The sequence below is a fragment of the Schistocerca gregaria genome, chromosome 1 (assembly GCF_023897955.1).
Source record: "Schistocerca gregaria isolate iqSchGreg1 chromosome 1, iqSchGreg1.2, whole genome shotgun sequence".
In the NCBI taxonomy this organism is placed as follows: domain Eukaryota; kingdom Metazoa; phylum Arthropoda; class Insecta; order Orthoptera; family Acrididae; genus Schistocerca; species Schistocerca gregaria.
In genome coordinates this window covers 677629919-677656464 of record NC_064920.1, presented here as the reverse complement: position 1 = coordinate 677656464, position 26546 = coordinate 677629919, and the positions used below count along the sequence as shown (strand labels likewise).

The 26546-nt window shown below is 43.5% G+C and overlaps 1 protein-coding gene and 1 pseudogene across 1 annotated transcript in view; one reads left to right on the top strand and one right to left on the bottom strand.

Moving 5' to 3' along the window:
* The window catches only part of LOC126363134 (CUB and sushi domain-containing protein 3), a 513579-nt gene that overhangs the window by 32786 nt on the left and 454247 nt on the right, over positions 1 to 26546 (top strand). The window lies entirely within an intron of this gene.
* On the bottom strand, positions 11753 to 11870 carry LOC126289675 (5S ribosomal RNA; annotated as a pseudogene).

Below are 26546 nucleotides of genomic sequence, written 5' to 3'. Positions count from 1 at the left end.
TTTTATTTTACTTTTACAACGACGTTGATTCCAATGAAAATATAACTTACGCAGAGAATCGGTAGTCAATACGTTACTTGATATTTCCTTTTTCTATAAAGCTTATTTCGGCTTTATTGCCTTCATCATTACACCTGTAAACAATCACATTTATTTATATTTTATATAAAATATAATTTTAAGGTTGTTCGATGATTTGATGTTGCACCTATGTTATAATACACTTTTTTAAATAATTTGACAGCCGTAGAAATTCAAGTTTGACAGCTAGTTGTTTACTCAGAGATATTCATATTACTGCGGGTCGTATATCTACGGAACTGTTATTGATGTGTCTGTAACCTTTGCTGTTCGGTTATGCGTGGTCCCCATATAAAATTTCAATAAAATATTGTAAAAACTGTGTGTGCTTGAAATCGGTTTGTTCATTTACCATATCGTGAGGATAATTCTTAAGTCCAGTCATGAATATTTTGAGGGAATTTGAAATATACGTACACATTAAAGATTATCCCCACGATATACTAAATTAACGACCTCAAAATCGACATATGTCCGTCTGCAACGTCAGGACATGAGTACAACACCCAGTGTAAAAAATCTTTATAAAATATACATTATGTGACATATACGTAAATGCGATTGTTTGCAATTGTGCTGATCAATGCAATAAAGCCAAAATAAGCTTATATAAAGAAATAAAATATCAAGCAGCTTACTGCCTACATAATGTCCCATTGTGACATAATATATGTTGAAGGTCCCATAATGAAGAAACGTATGAAAATATAACTATTCGATAACATATCGCCGCGCGGGGTTAAAGCCGAGCGGTCTAAGGCGGTGCAGTCATGGACTGTGCGGCTGGTCCCGGCGGAGGCTCGAGTCCTCCCTCGGGCAGGCAGGGGCGTGTGTGTTTGTCCTTAGGATTATTCAGATTAAGCTTAGGGACTGATGACCTTCGCACTTAAGTCCCATAAGATTTCACCCACATTTCAACATTTGATAACATATCTGTGGCCGAGCGGTTCTAGATGCTTCAGTCTGGAACCATGCTATCGCTACGGTCGCAGGTTCGAATCCTGCTTCGGGCATGAATGTGTGTAATGTCCTTAGGTTAGTTAGGTTTAAATAGTTCTAAGTTATAGGGGACTAATGACCTCAGATGTTAAGTACCATAGTGCTCAGAGCCATTTTTTTTGATAACATGATAATGATGATGATGATGATGATGAAGTCCCATACCCCGTGACAGAGCGTAGGGGAACGACGCCGGAGACCCACGCCGCCGTACTAGGCAAGGTCCTAGCGGAGGTGCTTTGCCATTGCCTTCCTCCGACCGTAATGGGGATGATAACATATTAAACCAATATCTGTGCACGGTCTCTTGGCAGAATGACTGAATAAAATCTTCTCTGGCCTTCATCTGTGTCAAATGGTCAGATACGCACTAGTTTTCGACAGAGCACTCCTCTCCCGTCGTTTACCGGTAACACTACCTGGTCGCTGCTGGCTTCGTCTTTACCGGCACCACAGTTATATAAGGAGCGAGGCCAGCGACCATACGCAAGTCAGTCACACTTGACAATGGTCCAGGAGCGCTCTGCCGAAGGATCGTGGATGTTTCAACACTCGACTTTGCTGGAAGCCAGAGGGGATTTTATTCTCACGTTCATAGAGTTTCTTTAATAAATGGGTGATGTTCTATTGTTTACGTCAACGATTTTTGACTGTGTCCATAAGCATATGTGTAATTCAATTACAATTTTACAACTTACATAATGATTTCGTAGCTAGCGCTATGTGTTACAGAGGTAACCTAACTAACTGCTTACAGTGATAAAAGGCGTACCCTGTATATAAACTAATTGTATCAGCCTGTTTTCGAGTTAATGACACTTAATGAAAAATTATTTACATCTTTAGCCGTTCCGTGACAAGATACGAAGAAAATCGAGCTCACAAATTAGGAATGTTAATGACAGGACAACGAGTCGTATTACGAGAATTTAAGCAGATACAAGGCGCCGCCTCCTGGTTGGAAACTGATTGCAGAGACTTGCTTTGCCTCTCTGTGAGAATACAGTGCAACGTGATTAGTTACGATGTTTTTCTGATCTGGCAGAGACTCTGGAAAATCCGAACCTCTTCGCTGACAGCCAGAATCGGCAAATCATTGCAGTTACACTTCGCTTCAGTGGACAAACAGTTCTTTAACGTTGTAATTCCTCAGTAGTGGACACACAGTTATTCAAAATAGTTTCTCCATCACAAAACTCTACATTCATGTATTCAGTACAGTGTGTATCAAAGCCACTCAGCAGTGTTTTACACTCTGAATGCTGGAAGAATTCTCCGTAAATAAGGGGCGGTGAAAAAGTTTCTGCGCGACTGCGATGCTGTTGTATAAGCACCGCCATGTAGGCAACGGATCAGCTTGGCATTCCTATCTTTCCGACGTGCGTGCGACAAATGTGGAAATCTGAACTATAGTGACGTTATTACCGATTGCGTCCAAACAGGACAAATGTGCTATTATTCTTTCCTTGGATGTCGAAGGACAAACACCGGTAGACCTCTATCGGATAATGAAGAATGTGTACTGGGTAGCATGTCTTTCGAAAACAACCGTTATCGAATGATGCGCCGATGGGTACTGGTGCTTCATAACAACGCAAGGTCTCCTATCGCAAATGTTGTAACGCAGAAGTTACATCAGCTCAAGTGGGAGGTACTAGAGCACCTGCCCTTAAGCTCTAAACTCTCCCCAAGCCTTCGGTTCCTTAAAAATTACACTGAAGGGTGGGTGATTCCTGTCGGACGAGGATATGCAGCAGGCAGTTGCGGACTTCTTCACGCACCAGGACACGGAGTTTTCCCAGCTGGGAATCTTCAACCTGATGCGCCGGTGGGACGATTGACTCAATGCTAACGTTGATTTTGTCTGAGTCGCTTATAGATTCTGGACTGCACTGCCTTCGAACGGAAACTTTTTGATCGGCTCTTGTAATTTAGACCATTCCTCGGATACTTTGTGCTTTACTTTGTACGGGCGGAGGGATACTTCATGTGTTTTGTAGTAGCGGGCGCCGATTTTGTCCCCTAACATGTTGCCGAAAGGGCAACGATTATCTCATAATGCTCGCGTCTGACGAGCGATACTATAATAGTTAATCAGATTGTGTGCGACCTAAGGCTGTTTCGTCCGAAAATTAGAACTGGATCATCTGAGAACAGTCTCAAAGACACTCTTTCTTTAGCCATCGGATAGCTTATACGTATCGGGATCAGCAGTGGGCCCTGGGATAAGCCTGAAAACCTCTGTCTTTTTACAATTGCGGCTCTTTGACAACACCTTAAAACCTTCCTCTAAAGAAATCCTGAATATAATCACGAAACTGGTCCCATATTTCGTAGTTCACTTTGTAGCACCGCTGATCTATATCGAATGCCTTCCGGCGGTCCACGAAGAAGGCATCGACCTGGCCGGCGTCATTTGTAGCTTTCTCGATCTCAAGGACGAAAAGAGCGAGCAGAGTTTCACAAGGTGGCTGTTTGCAGAATACATTTTGGTTCCTACAGAGAAGGTTCTCTGTCTCCCAGAAATTAGAAATATGCACAAAGTGTGTATCCTAACTATAAACTGATTGAATCGAGTGAAATAAACCTATAGTTCTGCCTATGGAAACGGGAATGGACGACACTTTTTACCCAACGTTTGGAACGCATCGTTCCTTCAGCGACCCACGATAAATGATTGTCGATGCGGTAGCAAGTTATTTCGCATAACTTACGTAGAATCGTAGAGAAATTTCACCAGGTCCAATTGTCTCTTTCCCTGTTGAGCAATTTAAATTGTTTCTTATATTCTGCGCTCAGTTACGTGTCACTTAGCCGTTTGTACGATGATCGAGAGGAGGAATCGTACTACAGTCTTCCTCAGATAAGCAATTTTGAAAGAAAGAATTCAGGTTTGCACCCTCTGCCACCTTCCGCCTTGGTGTCGGTATGAACACCGAGCCGTTGTATAGATGATTTTTATCCGTCTATTGCTTCACATATGACTGAAACTTCTTATAACTTATCTTCAGACTTTATTTTAGAATTCACTGAATGCTTTGGCGTTGCTCTCCTTATGTTCATTTAGTCTTCTCTCTGATTTTGTGTTTCAACAAGGCTTTGGCTTCATTTACGGTGATAAAGTTCTGTTTGCATTGCTAACAAGGCTATTGAACCGGTGAGGATGATTCCCAGCCCCCCAACCTTGCTCGGCGTCTACGCTGATGAACCAAAACGTGATGACCACCGCTCACCGCCGTGCTGGATGCTGCCTAGTAGCTTTGCAGGGACTCGGTAACAAAAGCATGTAACGTAACTGGGGATCACCGTAGCGAAGATTTTCTTTGGTTATCAATCTTTTGACTGGTTTGATGCGGCCCGCCACGAATTCTTCTCCTGTGCCAACTTCTTAATCTCAGAATAGCACTTGCAACCTACGTCCTCATTTATTTGTTGGATGTATTCCAATCTCTGTCTTCCTCTACAGTTTTTGCCCTCTACAGTTCCCTTTAGTACCATGGAAGTCATTCCCTGCTGTCTTAACAGATGTCGTATCATCCTTCTCTTCTCCTTGTCAGTGTTTTCCACATATTCCTTTCCTCTCCGATTCTCCGCAGAACCTCCTCATTTCTTACCTTATTAGTCTACTTAATTTTCAAAATTTGTCCGTAGCACCATAACTCAAATGCATCGATTCTCTTCTGTTCCGGTTTTCCCACAGTCCATGTTTCACTACCATACAGTGCTATGCTCCAAACGTACATTGTAAAAAAAATTCTTCCCCAAATTATGCCTATTCTAGTAAACTTCTCTTGGCCAGGAATGCCCTTTTTGTCAGTCCTGGTCTACTTTTGAAGTCCTTGCTCCGTCAATCTTTGGTTACTTTGCTGCCTAGGAAGAAGAATTCCTTCACTTCATCTGCTTCGTGACCATTATCCTGATGTTAATCTTCTCGCTGTTCTCATATCTGCTACTTTTCATTGCTTTCGTCTTTCTTCGATTTACCCTCAATCCATATTGTGTACTCATTAAACTGTCCGTTCCATTCAGCAGATCGTGTAATTCTTCTTCACTTGTACTCAACCGAGCGAGGTGGCGCAGTGGTTAGCACACTTGACTCGCATTCGGGAGGACGACGGTTCAATCCCGTCTCCGGCCATCCTGATTTAGGTTTTCCGTGGATTTTCTTAAATCGTTTCAGGCAAATGCCGGGATGGTTCCTTTGAAAGGGCACTGCCGATTTCCTTCCCAATCCTTCCCTAACCCGAGCTTGCGCTCCGTCTCTAATGACCTCGTTGTCGACGGGACGTTAAACACTAACCACCACCACCACTTGTACTCAGGATAGCAATAAATCAGCGAATCGTATCACTGATATCCTTTCACCATGAATTGGTCGTCCACTCTTATTATTCCGTCTTGGCTCTTCTCCACATTATATATTTCTCGTCTCTCCTTATAGCTTACCTCTATTTTTCTCAGAATTTCGAACATCTTGTACCATTTTACATTGTCGAACGCTTTCTCCAGGTCGACAAATCCTATGAACGTATCTTCGTTTTTCTTTAGTCTTGCTTCAATTATCATCCGCAACGTCATCATTGCCTCTGGTGGCTTTATCTTTCTTAAAGCCAAACTGATTGTCATCTAACACATACTCAATATTCTTTTCCATTTTTCTGTATATTATTCTTGTCAGCAACTTGGATGTGTGAGCTATTAAGGTGATTATGCAATAATTCTCGCATTTTTCAGTTCTTGCAGCCTTCGGAATTGTATGGATAGTATTTTTACTTAAGAATGTCGCCAGACTAATACATTCTAGACACCAACGTGAATAGTCGTTTTGTTGTCACTTTGTCAAAGATTTTGGAAATTCTAATGGAAGGTTATCCACCCATTCTGCCTTATTTGATCTTAGGTGCTCCAAAGCTCTCTTAAATTCTGATTCTGATATTGGATCCCCCTATCTGTTCTAAATCGAATTCTGTTTCTTCTTCTATCGCAACAGGCAAGTCTTCCCCCTCATAGAGACCTTCGACTTACTCTCTTCTGCATTTAGCAGTGGAACTCCCGTTGCATTCTTAAGTTAACCCCCTGGCTTCCAATTTCAACGAACGTTGTTTTGAATTTCCTATATGCTGAGCAGTCCTTCCGACAGTCATTTCTTTTTCGATTTCTTCACATTTTTTATGCATCCATTTGGTCTTAGCATCCCTTCACTTCCTATTTATTTCATTTCTCAGCGACTTGTATTTCTGTATTCGTGAATTGCCTTGAAAAGTTTTGTACTTCCTTCCTTCATCGATCAACTGGAGTATTTTTTCTGTACCTTATGGTTTCTTTGCAGTTACCTACTTTGTACCTACGTTTTTCTTTCCGGCTTCTGTGACTGACCTTTTTAGAGATGTCCATTCCTCTTCAATTGTGCTGCCTACTGAACTATTCCTTATTGCTGTATCTATAGCCTTAGAGAACTACAAGCTTATCTCGTAATTCCTTAATACTTCCGTGTCCCACTTCATTGCGTATTGATTCTCCTTGAATAATCTCTTAAAATTCAGCCTACTCTTCATGATTACTAAATTGTAATCTGAGTCTATATCTGTTCCTGGAAATCGGAAATTTGTGGTAAGGTGTTATGGGACCAAACTGCTGAAGTCATAGGTCCCTAAGCTTACACACTATTTGATCTAACTTAAACTAACTTACGCTAAGGACGACACACACACACTTGCCCGACGGAGAACTCGAAACTCCGACGGGGAAAGCCGCGCGGACCGCGGGGCTACTCCGCGCGGTTATTTACTCCTGGGTACGCCTCACAATACAGTATCTAATTTCGAAATGTTTGTCTGATCATGATGTAATCTATCTGGAATCGTCCCGTATCAACCGACCTTTTCCAAGCGTGTGTACTCCTTTTGCGATTCTTGAACAGGATATTTGCTATTACTAGCTGAAATACACTCCTGGAAATGGGAAAAAGAACACATTGACACCGGTGTGTCAGACCCACCATACTTGCTCCGGACACTGCGAGAGGGCTGTACAAGCAATGATCACACGCACGGCACAGCGGACACACCAGGAACCGCGGTGTTGGCCGTCTAATGGCGCTAGCTGCGCAGCATTTGTGCACCGCCGCCGTCAGTGTCAGCCAGTTTGCCGTGGCATACGGAGCTCCATCGCAGTCTTTTAACACTGGTAGCATGCCGCGACAGCGGTGGACGTGAACCGTATGTGCAGTTGACGGACTTTGAGCGAGGGCGTATAGTGGGCATGCGGGAGGCCAGGTGGACGTACCGCCGAATTGCTCAACACATGGGGCGTGAGGTCTCCACAGTACATCGATGTTGTCGCCAGTGGTCGGCGGAAGGTGCACGTGCCCGTGGACCTGGGAACGGACCGCAGCGACGCACGGATGCACGCCAAGACCGTAGGATCCTACGCAGTGCCGTAGGGGACCGCACCGCCACTTCCCAGCAAATTAGGGACACTGTTGCTCCTGCGGTATCGGCGAGGACCATTCGCAACCGTCTCCATGAAGCTGGGATACGGTCCCGTACACTGTTAGGCCGTCTTCCGCTCACGCCCCAACATCATGCAGCCCGCCTCCAGTGGTGTTGCGACAGGCGTGAATGGAGGGACGAATGGAGACGTGTCGTCTTCAGCGATGAGAGTCGCTTCTGCCTTGGTGCCAATGATGGTCGTATGCGTGTTTGGCGCCGTGCAGGTGAGCGCCACAATCAGGACTGCATACGACCGAGGCACACAGGGCCAACACCCGGCATCATGGTGTGGGGAGCGATCTCCTACACTGGCCGTACACCTCTGGTGATCGTCGAGGGGACACTGAATAGTGCACGGTACATCCAAACCGTCATCGAACCCATCGTTCTACCATTCCTAGACCGGCAAGGGAACTTGCTGTTCCAACAGGACAATGCACGTCCGCATGTATTCCGTGCCACCCAACGTGCTCTAGAAGGTGTAAGTCAACTACCCTGGCCAGCAAGATCTCCGGATCTGTCCCCCATTGAGCATGTTTGGGACTGGATGAAGCGTCGTCTCACGCGGTCTGCACGTCCAGCACGAACGCTGGTCCAAATGAGGCGCCAGGTGGAAATGGCATGGCAAGCCGTTCCACAGGACTACATCCAGCATCTCCACGATCGTCTCCATGGGAGAATAGCAACCTGCATTGCTGCGAAAGATGGATATACACTGTACTAGTGCGGACATTGTGCATGCTCTGTTGCCTGTGTCTATGTGCCTGTGGTTCTGTCAGTGTGATGATATGATGTATCTGACCCCATGAATGTTTCAATAAAGTTTCCCCTTCCTGGGACAATGAATTCACGGTGTTCTTATTTCAATTTCCAGGAGTGTATATTACAGAATTCAATTAAAGTTTCTCCTCTCTCATTCCTTGTCCCAAGTCCATATTCTCCTGTAACCGTTACTTCTGCTCCTTCCACAACAAATGCATTCCAGTCTCCCATGGCTATTAAATTTTCATCACCTTTACGTACTGTATTAGTCTTTCATTATCTTCATATACTTTCTTTATGGATTCATCTTCAGCTAGCGACGTCGGCATGTATACTTTCATTGTCGGTGCTGGTTTGCTGTCGATTCTGATAAAAAGAACCTTATCACTGAACTGTAATAATACACTCGCTGCCCTGCCTTCCTATCGTAAAGAATCCTACACCCGTTACACCATTTTCTTCTACTGTTGATATTATCCTGTACTCATTTGACCAGAAATCCTTGTCTTCTTTCCATTTCACTTCACAAACGGCTACTAAATCAAGACTGAACCTTTGCATTTCCCTCTTCAGACTTTCTAATTTCCCCACCACGTTCAAGCTTCCGATATTTCACGCCACAACTCGTACAACATAATCCTTTTGTTGGTTATTATTTTTTCTTCTCATGGTCACCTCCTCCGTGGCAGTCCCCTCCCGAAGATCCGAATGGGGGACTGTTCCGGTATCTTATGACAACGGAGAGATCTTCATGACACTTTTTCAGTTACAGGCCACATGTTCTGTGGATACACGTTATGTGTCTTTAGTGCAGTTCTTTCCATTGTCTTCTGCATCCTCATGTCATTGATCATTGCTGATTCTTCCGCCTTTAGGGGCGGTTTTCCACCCCAAGGACATGAGAGTCCGCTCTTCCGCTCTCTTTGAAAAGACCGTTGGCAGAATGAGGATGACTTCTTATGCCAAGTCTTTGGCCGCCGATACTAATTACTAATCGAAATTTATGCGTTAGCGGATTACGGTACGGGGACCAAGGACGCTTTGATTACTAATCGAAGTCGTTACCCTAGACCACGGGTAAAGGTATGGGCTCTAATTGGGGAAGTCCATTGAGATAAGCAATTTTGACAAAGGGCAGATTATTATTATGCAGATCGTGTGAACGAGTATTTCGAAAACGGCGAAGTTAGTGGAGTGTTAATGTGCTGCTGTAGTAAGCGTATACGGAAACAAGTAAAAGGACAATGTAACCACCACTAGGCGCTAAATGGTTGGACGTCCACGACTCTTCATAGGACGTGGAGTTTGGAGGCTTGTTTGCTCTGTAAAGTAGGATAGATGGTGATCTGTCTTATCTCTGCTGAACGAGCACAATGCCGGTGCACGCACAAGTGTTTCAGAGCACATATGCGCAGCAGACTACCCATATATGTTCGCATGTTGACCCAACGAGATAGTCAATTACGGGATCATCAGTATTCGACAGTTGGCCAATGGAAACGTGTTGGGTCTTTGGATGAGCCAAATTTTTGGTACAGTAGGTCGATGGACGTCTCCACAGACCTCATCATCAAGGTGAACGGCTGCTCGAAACGTCCAGCGCGCCACGGAAGCAGGCTGGTGAGAAAAGTATTATGCTGTGGGAGACATTCTCATGCGCTTGCATGGAATCTTTGGTAATAATCGAAGACACGCTGACAGCTGCGAACCACCTTCATCCCTTCACGCTTTATGTCTTGACCGAAGACGACGTCATCGTGCAGCAGCAAAATTGCCCTTGTCTCGGAACCAGAACAGTGCCACAGTGGTTTGAGGAGCATTATAGTGAACTCAGGTTGATGTCTCGGCGACCAAATTCATCTGATGTAAGTCCCATGGAACCCATCTGAGTCGGTATCGGGCTCCATCACTCGTACACAAATCACCGGCCGTTATTTACGAGAGTTACATGACCTGTGCTTAGACAACTAATCACACGTATCTCCATAAACCTACCAACGAACTGCCGGATACCTGACACGCAAAATCAGTGATATATTTCTTTCCAAAGACGGATAAACAAGTTATTAAACAGATGGTTATAATGTTTTGGCTCGTCTGTGTACATATGTTGAAGATATTGTATAGTCGTTAAACTTGAATTTTATCCATTGATACTCCACGCAATGGACACCGAAAATATATTACTGTTGGCTACCCGGATGATATGGAATCTGTTTCGTTACATAGTAGACGGGGAGGAATATTTTTCTGCATTTCTTTCCTCTCCTTCAATAGCTGTAGTCATTTATGCAATAATTGTCTCTGCAGGTAAAGCTGTCATTAACGCGAAGGTTGTATCGAACACCACGCTGCTATGCATGTTACTGTTAGAAGTGTTACGCTATTGCCTTCTTCCGACCTTTGAACAACCTGACACAACCAGTTGTAGGGGGACCTGCAGTTTAACGTGGATTCCGAACAACGGTGCAGCTACTCATTTAACTAAATCGAAAAATTCGAGTCTGTTAATTACAAGAAGACGTAAGACTTCGATCTCACATCTCTAAATGTTAAATATAGTATTAGCATAAGATATTCAAAAGAATTTCATTGTATTTCTGTACTTTTAATTGTTTTCATCAGATAATTCACCTCGTCTATATCTGATAAGTTGTTTTCTCTACACCTTGCCATAGTACGGTACTGATAATCCTTTCCAAGGCAGTGATAGAGTGTAAACGTCATCATATATACACTGAGGTGACAAAAGTATGGGATATCTCCTAATATCGCGAGCATCTGCTTTTTCCCGGCAGCATCTCCACGTGGCATAGACTCAACAAGTTGTTGGAAGTCACCTTCAGAAATACAGAGCCATGCTGCCTCTATAGCCGTCCACAATCGCGAAAGAATTGCCGGTGAAGAATATTGTGCACAAACTGGCCACTGGATTACGATCCAGAAATGTTCGATGGGATACACGTCAAGCGATGTGGATCACCAATTGATTCACTCCAATTGTCCAGAATGTTCTACAAACCAGTTGCAAACAACTGTGACCTGGCGACATGTAGCATTCTCATTCATAAAAATTGCATCCTTTTTGGGAATATGAAGCTCCCGAACGCATGCACATGATCTCCAAGTAGCCGAACATAAACATTTCCAGTCAATGATGGGTTTAATTGGACCTATGCACCCAGTCTATTCCCTGTAAACACTAAACTAAACTCCTTCCGAACAGGCCACGAAGGCCCAACGGACCGACCGGCCGCCGTGTCATCCTCAGCACATAGGCGTCACTGGACGCGGATATCGAGGGGCTTGAGGTCAGCACACGACTCTCCCACCCGTGTGTCAGTTTCCGAGACCGGAGTCGCTACTTCTCAGTCAAGTAGCTCCTCAGTTTGGCTCACAAGGGCTGAGTTCACCCCGCACGCCAACAGCGCTCGGCAGACCGGATGGTCATCCATCCAATTACTAGCCCAGCCCGACAGCGCTTGACTTCGGTGATCTGACGGGAACCGCTGTTACCACTGCGGCAAGGCCGTTGGTCCCCTGTGAACACAGCTCACACCATTATGGAGCCACCACCAGCTTGCACAGTGTCTTATTGACAACGTTGGTCCATGGCTTCGTGGAGTCTGCGACACAATCGAACACTACAATCAGCTCCTACCAAGTGAAATCGGGGCTCACGTGGCCACAGCATAGTTTTCCAGTCGTCTAGGGTCCAATCGGTATGGTCACGAGGCCAGGAGAGGCGCTGCAGGTGATGTCGTGCTCTTAGCAAAGTTTCTTGCCTCGGTCATTTGCTGCCATAGCCCATTAACGTCAAATTTCGCCACACTATCCTAACGGATTCGATCGTTGTACGCCCTACATTGATTTCTACGGTTATTTCAGGCAGTACTGCTTGTCTGTTAGGACTGGTAGCTCTATTCAAACGCCGCTGCCCTCGCTCTTTAAGCGAAGGCCGTTGGCCATTGCGTTGTCTGTGGTGAGAGGTAATGCTTAAAATATGCTATTCCCGGAACACACTTGATACTGTGGGTCTCTGAATGAAATGTCCCATGAGTCTAACTCCAACTACCATTTCACATTCAAAGTCTGTTAATTCCCGTCATACGGTCTTAATCACTTCGATAATATTTTCACATGAATTACCTGAGTACAAACGGCAGCTCCGCCAATACCCTGCCCTTTTACACCTTGTGCACGTAATAGTACTTTCGTTCTGTATACGTGCATATCACTATCCCATGACTTATCACCTCATTGTTTATATACACATTTTCTCAAAAATAAAAGCTCATCTTGTTTTTATGGTGTTTTCAATAGTGCGCGAAAGATTTTTAGCCATTATGTAAGCATGGTGTTATCTGAAATACGTAATGCATCACTGCCTCAGTCTTACATTCACAAATGTTCATCATCTATGCAAACATTCTTCCGTCACTATTGTTGTTTTTGGGATGGTTCAAAATTGTTCAAATGGCTCTGAGCACTATGGGACTTAACTTCTGAGGTCATCAGTCCCCTAGAACTTAGAATTACTTAAACCAAGCTAAAATAAGGACATCACACACATCGATGCCAGTGGCAGGATTCGAACCTGCGACCGTAGCGGTCACGCGGATCCAGATGTAGCGTCTAGAGCCGCTCGGCCACCAGGGCCGGCTTTTTGGGATGTACAGGCGCTCAACGGCAGGCTTATCTGTGCCCTTCCGTCTAATATACAACAAAAAGAATTAGTTCTTTTTGCAGATGAGACCACTATTGTAATTATTCCAAGAAGGAATGGTAAAGAGTGTTCCTAAAAGTGGCATTGGCTGGTTTTCTGCTAATTGTCTCGCCTTCTTATTCAGTTCTGCACATATTGCAGTACTACGCCAATCATATGTGTAACGTATGTTGAGGAAATAATAAATAAAATGAAAACCTCAAAATTCTAAGGTCTGCATATTGATGAGAATTTAAGCTGGAAGAAGCACATTTTGGAACTCCTAAACCAACTTAGTTCACCCACATTTGCAAATAGAATCATTGCAGGTCTCGACGAGAGACAAACATGTAAGTCGACATGGTTTACATATTCTCTTTCAATTACCTCTTATTAAATAACGTTTTAGGGTAACGCATATTCAAGAAATAAAGTCTTCATTGCTCAAAAACGTGCTGTAAGGATAAGATATGGTGCTCATTCTCGATCATCTTGTAGTCATCTGTTTAATGAGCTGGGCGTTCTGTCTTCTATTTCACGGTATATTTAATCCCTCATAAAGTTTGTTGTAAATAATCCACTACTGTTCAAAAGGATTAATGATGAACATAATTACAGTACTAGAAAGAAAAATGACATTCATTACTCCACGTTAAGGTTGTCTTGAGCACAAAAAGGGGTGGACAAATCTGCAACCAAAATTTTAGATCATTTACCCAGTGACATAAAATAAAGGTAAAATTTGGAAACAAACTGAAAAAGCTTCTCTTTGACAATTCCTTTTATTCCGTAGATGAATTTCTGCTGTTGCAGTGTGTAAAAGGAGATGGATAGGTATTACTAACTCACATCCATATATCAAAAAGAATTTAATTGCTCAATGTGTGGACATATATACTAATTAATTTGCGATGTGGATGTAAAATGTTTCGTTCCACATCATTACTGTTTATCGTGCAAAATTATCTATGTAACATGAAACTAACTAACTTTCGCATTCCGCACAGAACGACAGCTGAATCTCACAACCTGGACCCACACTGCACAAGGTCTGCAAAAAGTCATCACAATTGTGGTATTAGCTGCAGCTGAATGTAGAGAACGACAGCCGAGTACGGAAATATAGAGAGAGCGAGAGACACTAGGATACTTTTAGGAAGCATCGTGTTTCTGCCGTGTCTGCCACGGTGAGAGACACCTTGCGCTCCCGCAGGTCCCGCTACGCCAGGTGGGGCACTGAAGGTGAGCGGAAGGTTAGCTCGACGCGCCGGTTCACCTTGGCGTAACCAGCTCCAGTTTCCCCATCGGCCGCCTCTTTTGTTCGCTTCTGGAACATTTTTCCCCGCCCTCAACGGACCCCGCTGCTTAGCTCCGCCTAAGCTTGCTTTCCCCCGCGATGATGACTTAATGAAGACTGCTGACTCCTTTCTCGCAGAGACTGCGCCGACCCTGTTCCCGCTCCGTGGCGGAGAAGGCACCGTCTTCCACAGAGCGCGTCAGGTGCGCTGACCTGCTGCAGTACAGCCCTCCCCACATCCAGCCCACATGGGACGTCCGTCTTGTTGTAACTCACTGAAGGTATCAGTTTTCTCTCTGAGACTTCACAGTGCCTGCGTTCCAGAAGAGAGCGCAGATTGTAATTAATCACCCAGCAGCACGAGCTCAAACTGAAAATTGAGCAGGCCGGTGTCGCCGAGCGGTTCTAGGCGTTACAGTCTGGAACCGGGCAACCGCTACGGTCGCAGGTTCGAATCCTGCCTCGGGCATGGATGTGTGTGTTGTCCTTAGGTTAGTTAGGTTTAAGTAGTTCTAAGTTCTAGGGGACTGATGACCTCAGAAGTTAAGTCCCATAGTGCTCGGAGCCATTTTGTTTAAAAAATTGAACTCTCCTACAGATATGACACAGATACACTATGTTTACATGGGGACAGCAAAATAAATGTTCAGTAGAGAAATCATATATGGAGCATCCATTTAATGTTAGACGAGCTGAAAGAGTCGTCTGCAGTTTCTAGTGCCGTTCTGCGCTGGTCGACATTACAGGAGTATACACTACCTAACAAAAAACTGAGGCGTCAGGAACACACGGCCGATGTCAGTGCAAGTTCGGGTATGTACACATCTTTGGTGGCTATGTAAATGATTAGCCTGAAATTCTCCGTGCCAGATAGAACAGCCACCAGACTGCATCTTTAGTGTCGTCGGCAGGAGTGGTAGAGTATATAACGGACGTGAAAAAGTCAGATGTTGAGTGATCGCTGTGAAGGACAAGGAGATGCTGCGTACTCGTGTGAGACAGCGTTATCAGTACCTGGTATAGTTTGAAAGGGTCCTCGTTGTGAGTCTCCATATGACCGGCTTGTCTAATCGTGCAATATCCACACATGTGGGGCCTTCATACGTGGCAGATGCCCGTTGCTGGACAGCATGGGAGTGTGAGGGCAGGCATACTCGTCGTCACGGGTCCAGTCGACAACGTCCTACCATTACAAGACAGGATCGCCGTATTGTTCACCAAGCACATCCTAACCCCTCCAGATCTGCACCTACCATCCGAGAAAAACCTATAAAATTCTGGGTCATCGCGCATGATTGGTCGCAGAGTAGCAGCCGCTGAACAACAGTATAATCGTCCCGTGCACAGGCTGCTGTTAACTCCACAGCACAGACGGCTGGTTTTAGCGTGTTGCTTTGACCCGTAAGCATGGACTGATGACCAGTGGTGTCACAATGTGTTCGGCGACGGGACGCCGTTCTTTGCTAATCCGGATGACCATCATCGGCGACTTGTGGGAGAGGTGCCATTCTTGCAATGTTTGAGAGAGGCACAGAGGTGTTACTACTGGCGTCATAGTGAGTGGGAGCCGTCGTTTATGACTTCAGGTCACGGCTGGTAGCGATTACGAAAACTGACGGCAGAACGGAACGGCACAGAAATCCTGTGTCCTCGCGTTTTACCCGTTACGCGACAGTATCGTGGTGTCATTTTTCAACAGGACAATGCTCGTCCACAAGTGGCCCATGTTCCTATGAACTCTCACAGTGATGATGAGGTACTCCCAAGGCCAGAAAGGTTCCCAGTAAAAAAACTTTTTTAAAAGTTTATGTCAAAAAAATTAGCTCAAAGCCCGCAGCAGTACTGTGAAGATTATCAATGTATCAATGTTCCACTTAGTAGCATTCTACCATGGGCCACAGCGAGCAGTTGGATTTTTTTTACACATCATTTGGCTGCATTTAAGTCTAGCCGAAATCAGTCACTCGTAGCTTTTGGGCTAAAATTGTCAACTAAACACAAAGGAAAGTTCCAGGCAGGAATTTGAGAAAGAGAGTTCGCTACTCACGGATTCGAGTTTATCAAAAATAGGGATTTACTTCCTCTTTTTCACACAGTAACAAGTTTTTCAATCTCCAACACTGAATGTTATCACGCCAATGCAAGAACTTATATAAACCCAGGTAGCAACTTGCACACTGAAAAATGTCGCAACATTTCTAAATCCCACTCGCTTAAAATAAAAGTTAAAATTCCTCAGTTGCAAACTGGATACAAGTCCCATAAATCGCTCGCTAAGGTCGGCGGTTAAATTTCAAAGTTCGGAATCGTCCCCTGGCGAAAAATAATGCTTTAATTTTATAAGTCAACGTTTAGACACATCAGAAAATTTCTTCACTTTCCCGTAACAATTATCTTGCCACTGATACAAAGTCCATCACAATCAGTGATACCGCCAGTATCAGACTATTCGATTCCTAGCGCCACCAAGATCAGACTGTCTGCGTCAAGATGGCCGCAGGGTATTTACATCCTCACATTGTAACATGAGTTAAAACATATACTTTATTTCTTCTGGAACATATGAAAACTATAAACGCATCTCTATACACGTATATTGTACATGAACTTGCATGCAAACTTTCTTAGCTTTCCATTGCTGACTTCAGTTCATCAATACATTCACTAGTTTTATCGTAGATTCTAATTCTGTCATGGAAAAGGTTATTTTTTGTTATATTGTAGTTAACAGACATAAACAATTAACAATAAGCATACTCATACTTCCCTAACTATGTTTATTTTACAATACTGTCGCTACTTTAAACGAATGAATTGATCTTATGGCCAAAATTCATTATTATCCCGCAGGGTATGCACATCACAGCCTTTATTTCAAAAACTGGTAATACTAGTTTCAACATGGCATTAAACAGCCAACCGTTTGCACATAAATAGCAGATACATTGACGTAGGTTTCGACACCAACTAGGGTGTCTTCAACAGAATGAAATGTTGCTAAATCGTTAAATTGCTTTGCTAAAAAGCAGTAGTGAGAATTTGGAGCAGCTATGCTCAAGTCAAAAGTAAGTCTCATGCTGTTCCCAGCTAGGCACACGTGGCAAAGGCGAGAACATTTTACTTTACTTTTGACTTGAGCATAGCTCCTCAAGATTCTGACTATTGCTTTTTAACAATGTCATTTTACGATTTAGCAACATTTCATTCTATTGAAGACACCCTAGTTGGTGTCTAAACCTACGTCAATGTATCTGCTATTTATGTGCAACCGGTTGGCTGTTAAATCCTATGTCGAACACCGGTAATGTTTATAAAAATTCTGTTTTGATTCTCTAATACAAATGTGTCATCAAGTTATTAATCTTTGAAGTTTATACTCTTCACAAAATATTTTACATAAAATAACTTATTTGTGGTACTGCCTTTTCATTATCCTAATGGGTTCATTTTTTATTGATATATATCTATTCAACATTTTAGCTGGTCCATTCATTGCCCTCAAAGGCCAGCGAGCAGAGGAAATTCCGACAAAGTGTTAGCAGAGCACCCCGAGCGTGCGCTGGTCACAAAGATCTCTCGTACTTCCAGAACGATTCAACAGCGGAGGCTCAAAGATCGCCGACATCCAGCCCCGGAAATCGAAGGCTGGTGGGGAGCTCAGCGCGAGCCCCACGTTGCCCGTTCCCATCCCTGCTTCACTGCCAAAGGCGCGCTCCAGCTGCCACGTCTGCCATTCAATTCATTACAAGCCGTGCTCGCACAGCTGCGTCCAATCTCAAGGTTTGTGCACACCTTATCTGGCGGCTGCATCGTGTCAGCTGGGGCGTCAACTCCACCTCTCCGCTGCCGGTGCTCAGTGCATCACGGACCAGTTACAACAGCTGCAGGCCAGCTTGCCTCAGGAGGGGATAGAACGGTTCTATGAAACTCTTAGCAGCAGTATCAGTGCATGCATCCACGCCAGACAGAGGTGAGACGCCATGCTGATAAGTGGGCTAATACTGCCAAGTTCTTTGTAAATCTCACTGGATTTTGTAGTAACGTCACTTACCCTTGCAACCTGTGAAGCTTCGTTTTGTTGTACCCTCCCCTACTGAGCGCTTCACTTTTTTTGTCAGGCGATGAAAATATACAACAGCATCAACAAGCTCAATTCGTGTAATTAACAGAAATTCCAGGATCTATATTTTGGCTGACAGGAATATGGAAGAGCCTGTGATGCTAAAACCTTAAGGGATAACAATAGCATTTTAGAATCACTTAGACTAAAGAAAATGTAGCACTTGATGCTAAAAATTAATTCAGAAACGTAAGTTATCAAGGGAAAAATTTGTATATCATTGTTATGCGTGATGCGAGGGTGACCGAGAGATGATTAAATAATGATGATACCTAGGTACAAAGAATGTTCGCTGATTTTTACAAATGGATACCCAGCTGTGTTTAAAAAAAATGTTAATTATCGTCGAGATGACGATTTCCGTAAGGAACTTCATGGTTATCATGTGCTGGGTGAAGTTCATGTGCAAGCTAAAGTTGACTATTAGGAGACGCCAGTGGCTCAGAAGTTAAAGTCCCAGAAATGTCCTTCCAGAACTGCTGCATTATACACAGGGTAGCCGTAAGAGGTAGTACCACTATCGTCTGCAGGCTGTTTCCTCTCGGTGCCAAGGTTTTAAACAGCACCCAAAGCGAGCTTTGGATCGAATTTTCTAGAAAGCCATTAAGAAGTCAACACGCGTTTCAGCAATTTGCTGTCAGACCATGAACAAATAGTAGCGATATTCATGAGTTCTGAGACCTCAAGAGTTTAGGGAAGGCTGCTGATTTTCAGGGCGCGAGCTGTGTAAGCATCTTTTGTACAACTGCACCTAGATATGCTTTTCCAGCAGCGTCCGTGTGTACAACACCCCGCGCCAGCCCTGTCACCACAGCTGTTCCACACAGATTAAGATAAGACAGGACAGAACGACGTCTGGAGCCATCTGAATCGAGCAGTTGCGAAAACGGATGGAAACAGCGAAGAACTCGAAGGCCCTAGATAATATCTTATACTACTATGACCGGTTCTATTCACTATCGTTGTTCCGTACTGTAGTTGGGGAAGGCTGTGCAAAATAATTCTACTGTTTAGTAACGCAAACTGCCGAAGGAAGTAAGATGAATATAATTCAGCGTAAAGACGGCTTAACGTGTATGTGAAAATGAATGCTTGTGCGACCATAGCTTCATGTCGTTTTTAATTTTTATTTTTTTCTTCTGTCCACCAGTGTATTGCCGTAGGTGCTAAATGATCTTGCGAGCGGAGTTTTAGGAGAAAGATTATTTTTCTTTTATAAAACCCTACTGGTCTCTGCTACGGACAGACAAGCTAATATGTACCATGTCTCATCTATAGATCATAAGAACAGGACAAAAGAGATGAAAGTATATATAAAGGCCTAAAGTGTGTAAATTTTCAGTCATTCCATTCACGAATGAAACAGTTAAGAAAGCGGCTGTTAATTGCATGAATCACCAACTCCCGTACACTCCACAACGACTTCTGCAAATACATAAACAGGACAGATTTGTTAGACACGCATGTAATTAGAGCGATGGAAAAATATTAAAATAGCAGCCTTATGCGCAGAATATGATGAGCGCAGTGCGGAGTACGGCTGAGGCAAGGTGTTAAGTCAGTGCCGAGCTCCGGACTGTCTGCAAATGGCTGTCGGCGACCTTGCTCGCGTGGGACGGACGCCAAGGCCGGAGCGCCGCCCCTTCCTCACGGAGGACCTTCCGAAGTACTCGGAACGCTCCCGTTCGCTCACAGCCGATAGCAACACGTATTATCCGTGCAGCAGGTCCTGAATGGAACCCAGTCTCTTGTAACGTTTGCCTGCGCACGATGCATGGGAAGCACCATAATTTAAGGAACAGTGAATATTGAAAGAGAACATCTACCATTCATTATGTATGGCCTCACCAAACGCCGTTGAGAGATGATACAACCAAAACTTGCAATGCACGAAATCGATAATCTTCACTTGCCACTCACGCTATTGTCTCCTACTTACATATCTGAATCACCGAGCGAGGTGGAGCAATGGTGAGTCACTGGTTTCGCATTAGAGAGAACAACCATAGTCAGGTTTTCCGTCGTTCACCTAAACCACTTACTGTAAAAGCCGAGATTGCTTCTTTTCACGTCTTTCCCCAATTGGAATATACACTATCTGATTAAAAGTAGCAGGGCACCTATTAGTGGAATTTAATATAGGATGTGTCCACCCTCGCCGCTTAGATTTTGCTGAAGACACTTTCAGCGAGGTGTCTGAAAGTCTGTGAAGAAATGGTAGCCGAACATTCCTCAAGATCAGAAACTCGAGAAAGTAGAGATGTCGGAAGCTGGCGTCTGGGGCGAGATCAACTTCCTAATTCATTTCAAAGGCTTTCCATTAGTCTCAGGTTGAGACTCAGAGGGCAGCCCATTTCAGGAATGTTATTTCCGCAAACTATTGGCTCAGAGGTGATGCCTTATGACAGGATGCATAGTATGCTGCTACGAACAATCATCATCTCCGAGCTGAAACTCAAATGTTCAAATGTGTGTGAAATCTTATAGGACTTAACTGCTAAGGTCATCAGTCCCTAAGCTTACACACTACTTAACCTAACGTATCCTAAGGACAATCACACACATCCATGACCGAGGAAGGACTCGAACCTCCGCCGGGGCCAGCCGCACAGTCCATGACTGCAGCGCCTAAGACCGCTCGGCTAATCCCTCGCGGCGAGCTGTTACTCTACAGCGCGCAGTACATAACGCTGTGAAATATGTTCATGTCTTCCGATTTAGCGTTTTATTACTTGCGATAGGAGGCCACGTTCTAACCACGTAAAAACATTACTTCCTCCGTACTTCGATGTTGGCACTGCACACAATGGCAGGCAATGTTCTCCAAACATTCGCCAAACCCAAACCCTTCCAAAGGATTTACACAGCGTGTAGATTCGTTCATCGCTCCATATCACTCGTTTTCAGTCACCCACTGTCCAGTGGCGTCGCTTTTCACATCACCTCCAGCGTCGCTTAGCAGAGACTACAGTAATGTGTGGCTTAGAGACGCTGCTTGACCATTCTACCCCACATTTTTTAGCTCATTACGCACACCCATTGTTCTAGCTGCACTGCTGACAGTACTTTGAAGCTCACGAGTGATTGCTTCCGCTGATTTTATGCGATATACTCTGAAGTGTGAAAGAAAGAGATATAGGCAAGCGTTTTCAAATACAGAGATATGTAAACAGGCAGAATACGGCACGCCTATATAAGACAACAAGTGTATGGTGCATTTTTAGATCGGTTACTGGTGCTACAATCACATATTATCAAGATTTAAGTGAGTCTGAACGTGGTGTTATAGTTGGCCCAGGAGGGAAGGGACACACCATCTCCGTGGTAGCAATGAAGTGGTGATTTTCCTGTACGACCATTTCACCAGTGCAGTGTGAATATCAGGATACCGGTAAAAGATCAAATCTCCGTCATCACTGCGGCCGGAAAAATATCCTACAAGAACGGCACCAAACGACGACTGAAGAGAATAGTTCAACGTGATAGACGTGCAACCCTTCCCCAAATTGCCACAGATTTCAATGCTGGGCCATCAACAAATGTCAGCTTGCGAAGCATTAAACAAAACGTCATCGATATGGGCTTTCGGAGCCGAAGGTCCACTCGTGTACGCTTGATCACTGCATGAAACAAGGCTTTACATCTCGTCTGGCCCATGAACACCGTCTTTGGACTGTCGATGACTGGAAATATGTTGCCTGGTCGGATGAGTCTCGTTTAAAATTACATTGAACGAATAGACGTGCGCTGGTATGTAGACAACCTCATGAATACATGGACCCTGCATGTCAGCAGGGGACTCTTCAAGTTGGTGGACGCTCTGTAATGGTGTGTGCAATTGAAGTGATATTGGACCCCTGATACGTCTAGATACGAACCTGCTGTTAGGAGACGCAGGTAAGCTTCCTGTCTGATCACCTGCATCCATTCATGCCCATCGTGCATCCCGACGGACTTGGCCAATTCCCGCAGGACAATGCAACACCCCACACGTCCAGAATTTCTACAGAGTTGCTCCAGGAACATTCTTCTGAGTTTAAACACTTTCGCTGGCCATCAAACTCCCCGAGCATGAACATTATTGAGCATATTTGGGATGCCTTGCAACGTGCTGTTCAGTAGAGATCTCCACCCACTATTACGGATTTATGGACAGCCCTGCCGGATTCATGGAATCAGTTCCTTCCAACATTACTTCAGACTTAGTCTAGACCATGCCACATCGTGTTGTGCAGTTCTGCGAGTTCCCGGGGGCCCTACACGATATTAGAAAGGTGTAGCAGTTTCTTTGGCTCTTCATTTTATTATAAGTACCGAGGGAGGTGGAGCAATGATACGTCACTGGACTGATATTCGGGAGGACATCCATATTTAGGTTTTCCGTTTTTTCTCTAAATCACTTAAGGCAAACGCCAGAATTGTTTGTTTGACATAGGAGACTGGCGATTTCCTGCCTTACTTCTTCTCCAGCCCACTTTCTTTCGTATGACTCCGTCGTTCAAGGAAATTAATATTCTAATATTCCTTCCTTTCTTTTTGTGGTGACCACGATTTAGAAAGCAGAAAACTGTAGTCTTGGTATGATTCGCACTGGTGTAATTTTTCTAGGATAAGTAATGTTACTGCTGTATTAATTCCCTCCACCAGCGTTGACGTGGATCAGATATTGTTTCTCCTGCGAAGATAATGAGATGTTATATAATGTTGCGCGTCGCTATGCAAGTGTAAATCCATGCATATGGTCTGTGAAGCCCAAATCACTATTGTTCACTTTTCAGCGATGATACTCGCGAAATGTAACGCTGTGTTACTGAAACGTAGCTCGTTAGTCTTATAATGACGTGTCCTATGGTTTACAACCAGCTCTTTGTGCTGCGTTATAAATGATAAGGATTCCGCTACTCCTGTTTCTACTTTTAGTTCACTTTTTCTACATCTACTGCCATTAAAATTCTGATATCTCCGTAATCATCTCACTATTTTAGCATATAATGGTAGAAATCCATTTTTACTAACAATAACGAAGCGAAATATTTTTTCTACTGTTATTTCGAATGGTAGTGTATAATAAGCAGTGGCTACTACTCAGACATGCTGCTCACGAAGTGTAGACCGCAGTGAGAGAAAACGTCGCGGATCTCAAAGAAAAGCTGTGATATTGCTACACGACAAACGTCTTTTATGGCAACTGAATAATTTTTAGTTTCTCCATATATTCAAAGAAATTCACTGTCCATGAGAGGTTTCGAAACAGTGTATGCTGATCCCTGTTTGCACTGACACTGTAACTCACCAGTGTCCGCTGGAGCACACTGTCGTATCGGAAATCAAAATTTCCTCTCCTCACTTGTCTTCCTCACTGCCGCTTGCCGGAGCCTTTAAATGTTCTTTTTTTTTTTTAAAAAAAAAGAGTTTTATCGTTGGTCTTCTATTGCTATGAATATTTTGACGAATCCTGCAACTGTTAATCTTTATTTTATTGTGGGTCTTCTGTACCATTTCAGTCTTAGTCCATTTTCGAGTTAAATGTTTTTTTATATATAAAACAATATTACATCTTCAGTAGAACATAAGCTACGCTACAAGTAATAACTTATTGGATGCATTTCTTAGCTCTTTGATCATACAATACCTGCCATGGAAAATATTTCCAATTTAGTGGAACTTGTTATTACAAATAATGTATGCTAAAGGTGCACTACATACATGTATAACAGGTTTTCGGTATCTGTCTAGTAATAGCGAGTAACTTCAATTATTGGGTTTAATCTTTCAGTTGCAATAACACAATGTACTAATATTTTACATCGAAATATTAAAATCACAACGTCTTAGGATTAAGGTACTTTCACAGTCAACTGTACATCGTCTACGTTTGTCGTGTGTCACCATAAGAACACTGACGAGCTGTAAAGCGCTTCACGAATTCCACGCAAAACTGGTAAAATACTGTACAATAGTACAGAAATAAAATGAGAAGTAATAGTTGTAGGCATTAGTGGGTGTCTAAAAATGATTTTTCGTTGTGAAAGAGATTCACCGGTTTTATTATTTTTTAAGAGCGTGTGTTCGATTTGAGAACTTCTGCAATTTCTTTTTCCACACACCAATTTACTAAATGTATATTTGTTAAGCTGCACTCTGTTATGTAATTTTTACGGCACTCTGCTCAGGAAGTATACTCTCATTTCACGATTGTGCTCAACTTTTGGGCTGTATACTAGATAAAATGCACTGATTAATATGAATTACGCTTTTTGCTCTTATGTGAATTCTTTACGGTGAAGAGAAAGTGGCACACTTGTATTGGGCAGGCTAGTAAAGTAAATTTGTTGCGTCGAGCCTGAATAGAGTCAGCACAGTTATGACAAGGTGAAGGAGATGTGGTTGTCGGTTTCCTCTGACATAACAGCGTGTGTTCTTGCTCGTAAGGGAGAGGAAGCGCTTACACTCCGAATTTTACGATCTCTGTCAGGCGGTCAGTGTCAGCCATGAGAGGCGTCGCGTTGCGTTGCGTTGTGTTGCTTTGCGTTACGTTACACAGGTCGAGAATCCTGGGAGCAACTTCAGTCGCCTGCGCCGACGCTCTGTCCTATTTCCTTGTCTTTGTTCTCTTATGATTACAGCTTTTTTTATAACTAAACGTTGCGTTAAGTTCCTTTTGCAGTCTGTCACAATTCCATATCCTGTCATTTTTTATCGAAAAACAGTAGCAAAAATAAATTTTGCCATGTATACGAACCGATAGTTATTTGGGAAAAAATGTTTAATGTTGTTCCAGTTCTCATAAAGCTGAAGTTATGGTAAAATTATGTCACCTTCGGTTTCTTTACAACATATACTAGCGCGTGTGTGATTATGCTGCATGTTCTGTGCGACAAGAAAATTGCTGTACGTTTTGGGTATATTGTTAGACTATTACAGGTGTACGTATGCAGAGAAAGAACTAGATCCTCTGTGCAATCATGTATAATTTGTGTAAAAACTATCAAAATAAAGCCATCTGACAATCTCGATATGAAACTTTCCACATATACGCACCATCTCGGAAGGTGGGGCAAGGGTTAGTACACGGTACTCACATTCTGTAAGAGCGGGGATTAAATCCCCATCCTGCTTTTTTGATTTAGGTCTTCCATGGCTTCTCTAAACGGTCGAGGCAATAGCCTAGAGAAGGACACTTTCTCATCCTTGCCATGTCCGAGCTTCTCCTCCATCTCTAGTGACCTCGCCGTCGACGGGACCTTACACCCTAACCTTCCTCCATTCACCTTAAGAGGAGCAGGTGCCCTAATCGATCCCTGCTCTAATTATAAATATTGTGCAAACGTAATTAACTGCAAAGTTTTATGAAAAAGTTCTAAGGAAAAAGCGTCCAAAAGTGATCACTGGCGGACAGTTGATGTTTCAGTTACGCATTCTGCCTTATCTCATTCTACCAGAAAAATGAGCTAAACTAGTCTTAATAGTACTATGTAAAATATTTCAAACTGTCCAATTACAGTGTATATCACGCATCTTCTGCACGAATGTACAGATGTTTCCTATTTGCGCCTCAGAGGTATACAACCAAACCTAACAGATAAGAGACGGGAGAAATGTACTTGACCTTTAATTTACGATACGCAAGCACGCACATACAACACACACACACACACACACACACACACACACACACACACACACACACACACACACACACACATATATATATATATATATATATATATATATATATATATATATATATATAAACTTCATCTTACGGTACAGATACTTTTGATGCCGTCGCCGAAGTGGAATTTCTAAAACGTGTGTCGGCTCAGACGCGTATAAAAAGCCTGTACAAAAGACAGAACGGCGAAATTAAAATTGACTCTTAACGAATCGAACTGCCATGTATAAAAAAAAAGGTTCATAGCCTGTTGAGTTTACAAATCAGTTAATGTGTTAAATATTTGATGTTAAGCTTGTAAAGCGTTTCTAACTGAAGATGCAAAAACCTAATTACGTCCAAGCTTTGCTGAAAGGGCTCTTATTATCAAACGCTAGATTGGTGTGTCTGGGCAATCTGGGCTTCGTTTTAAGAAA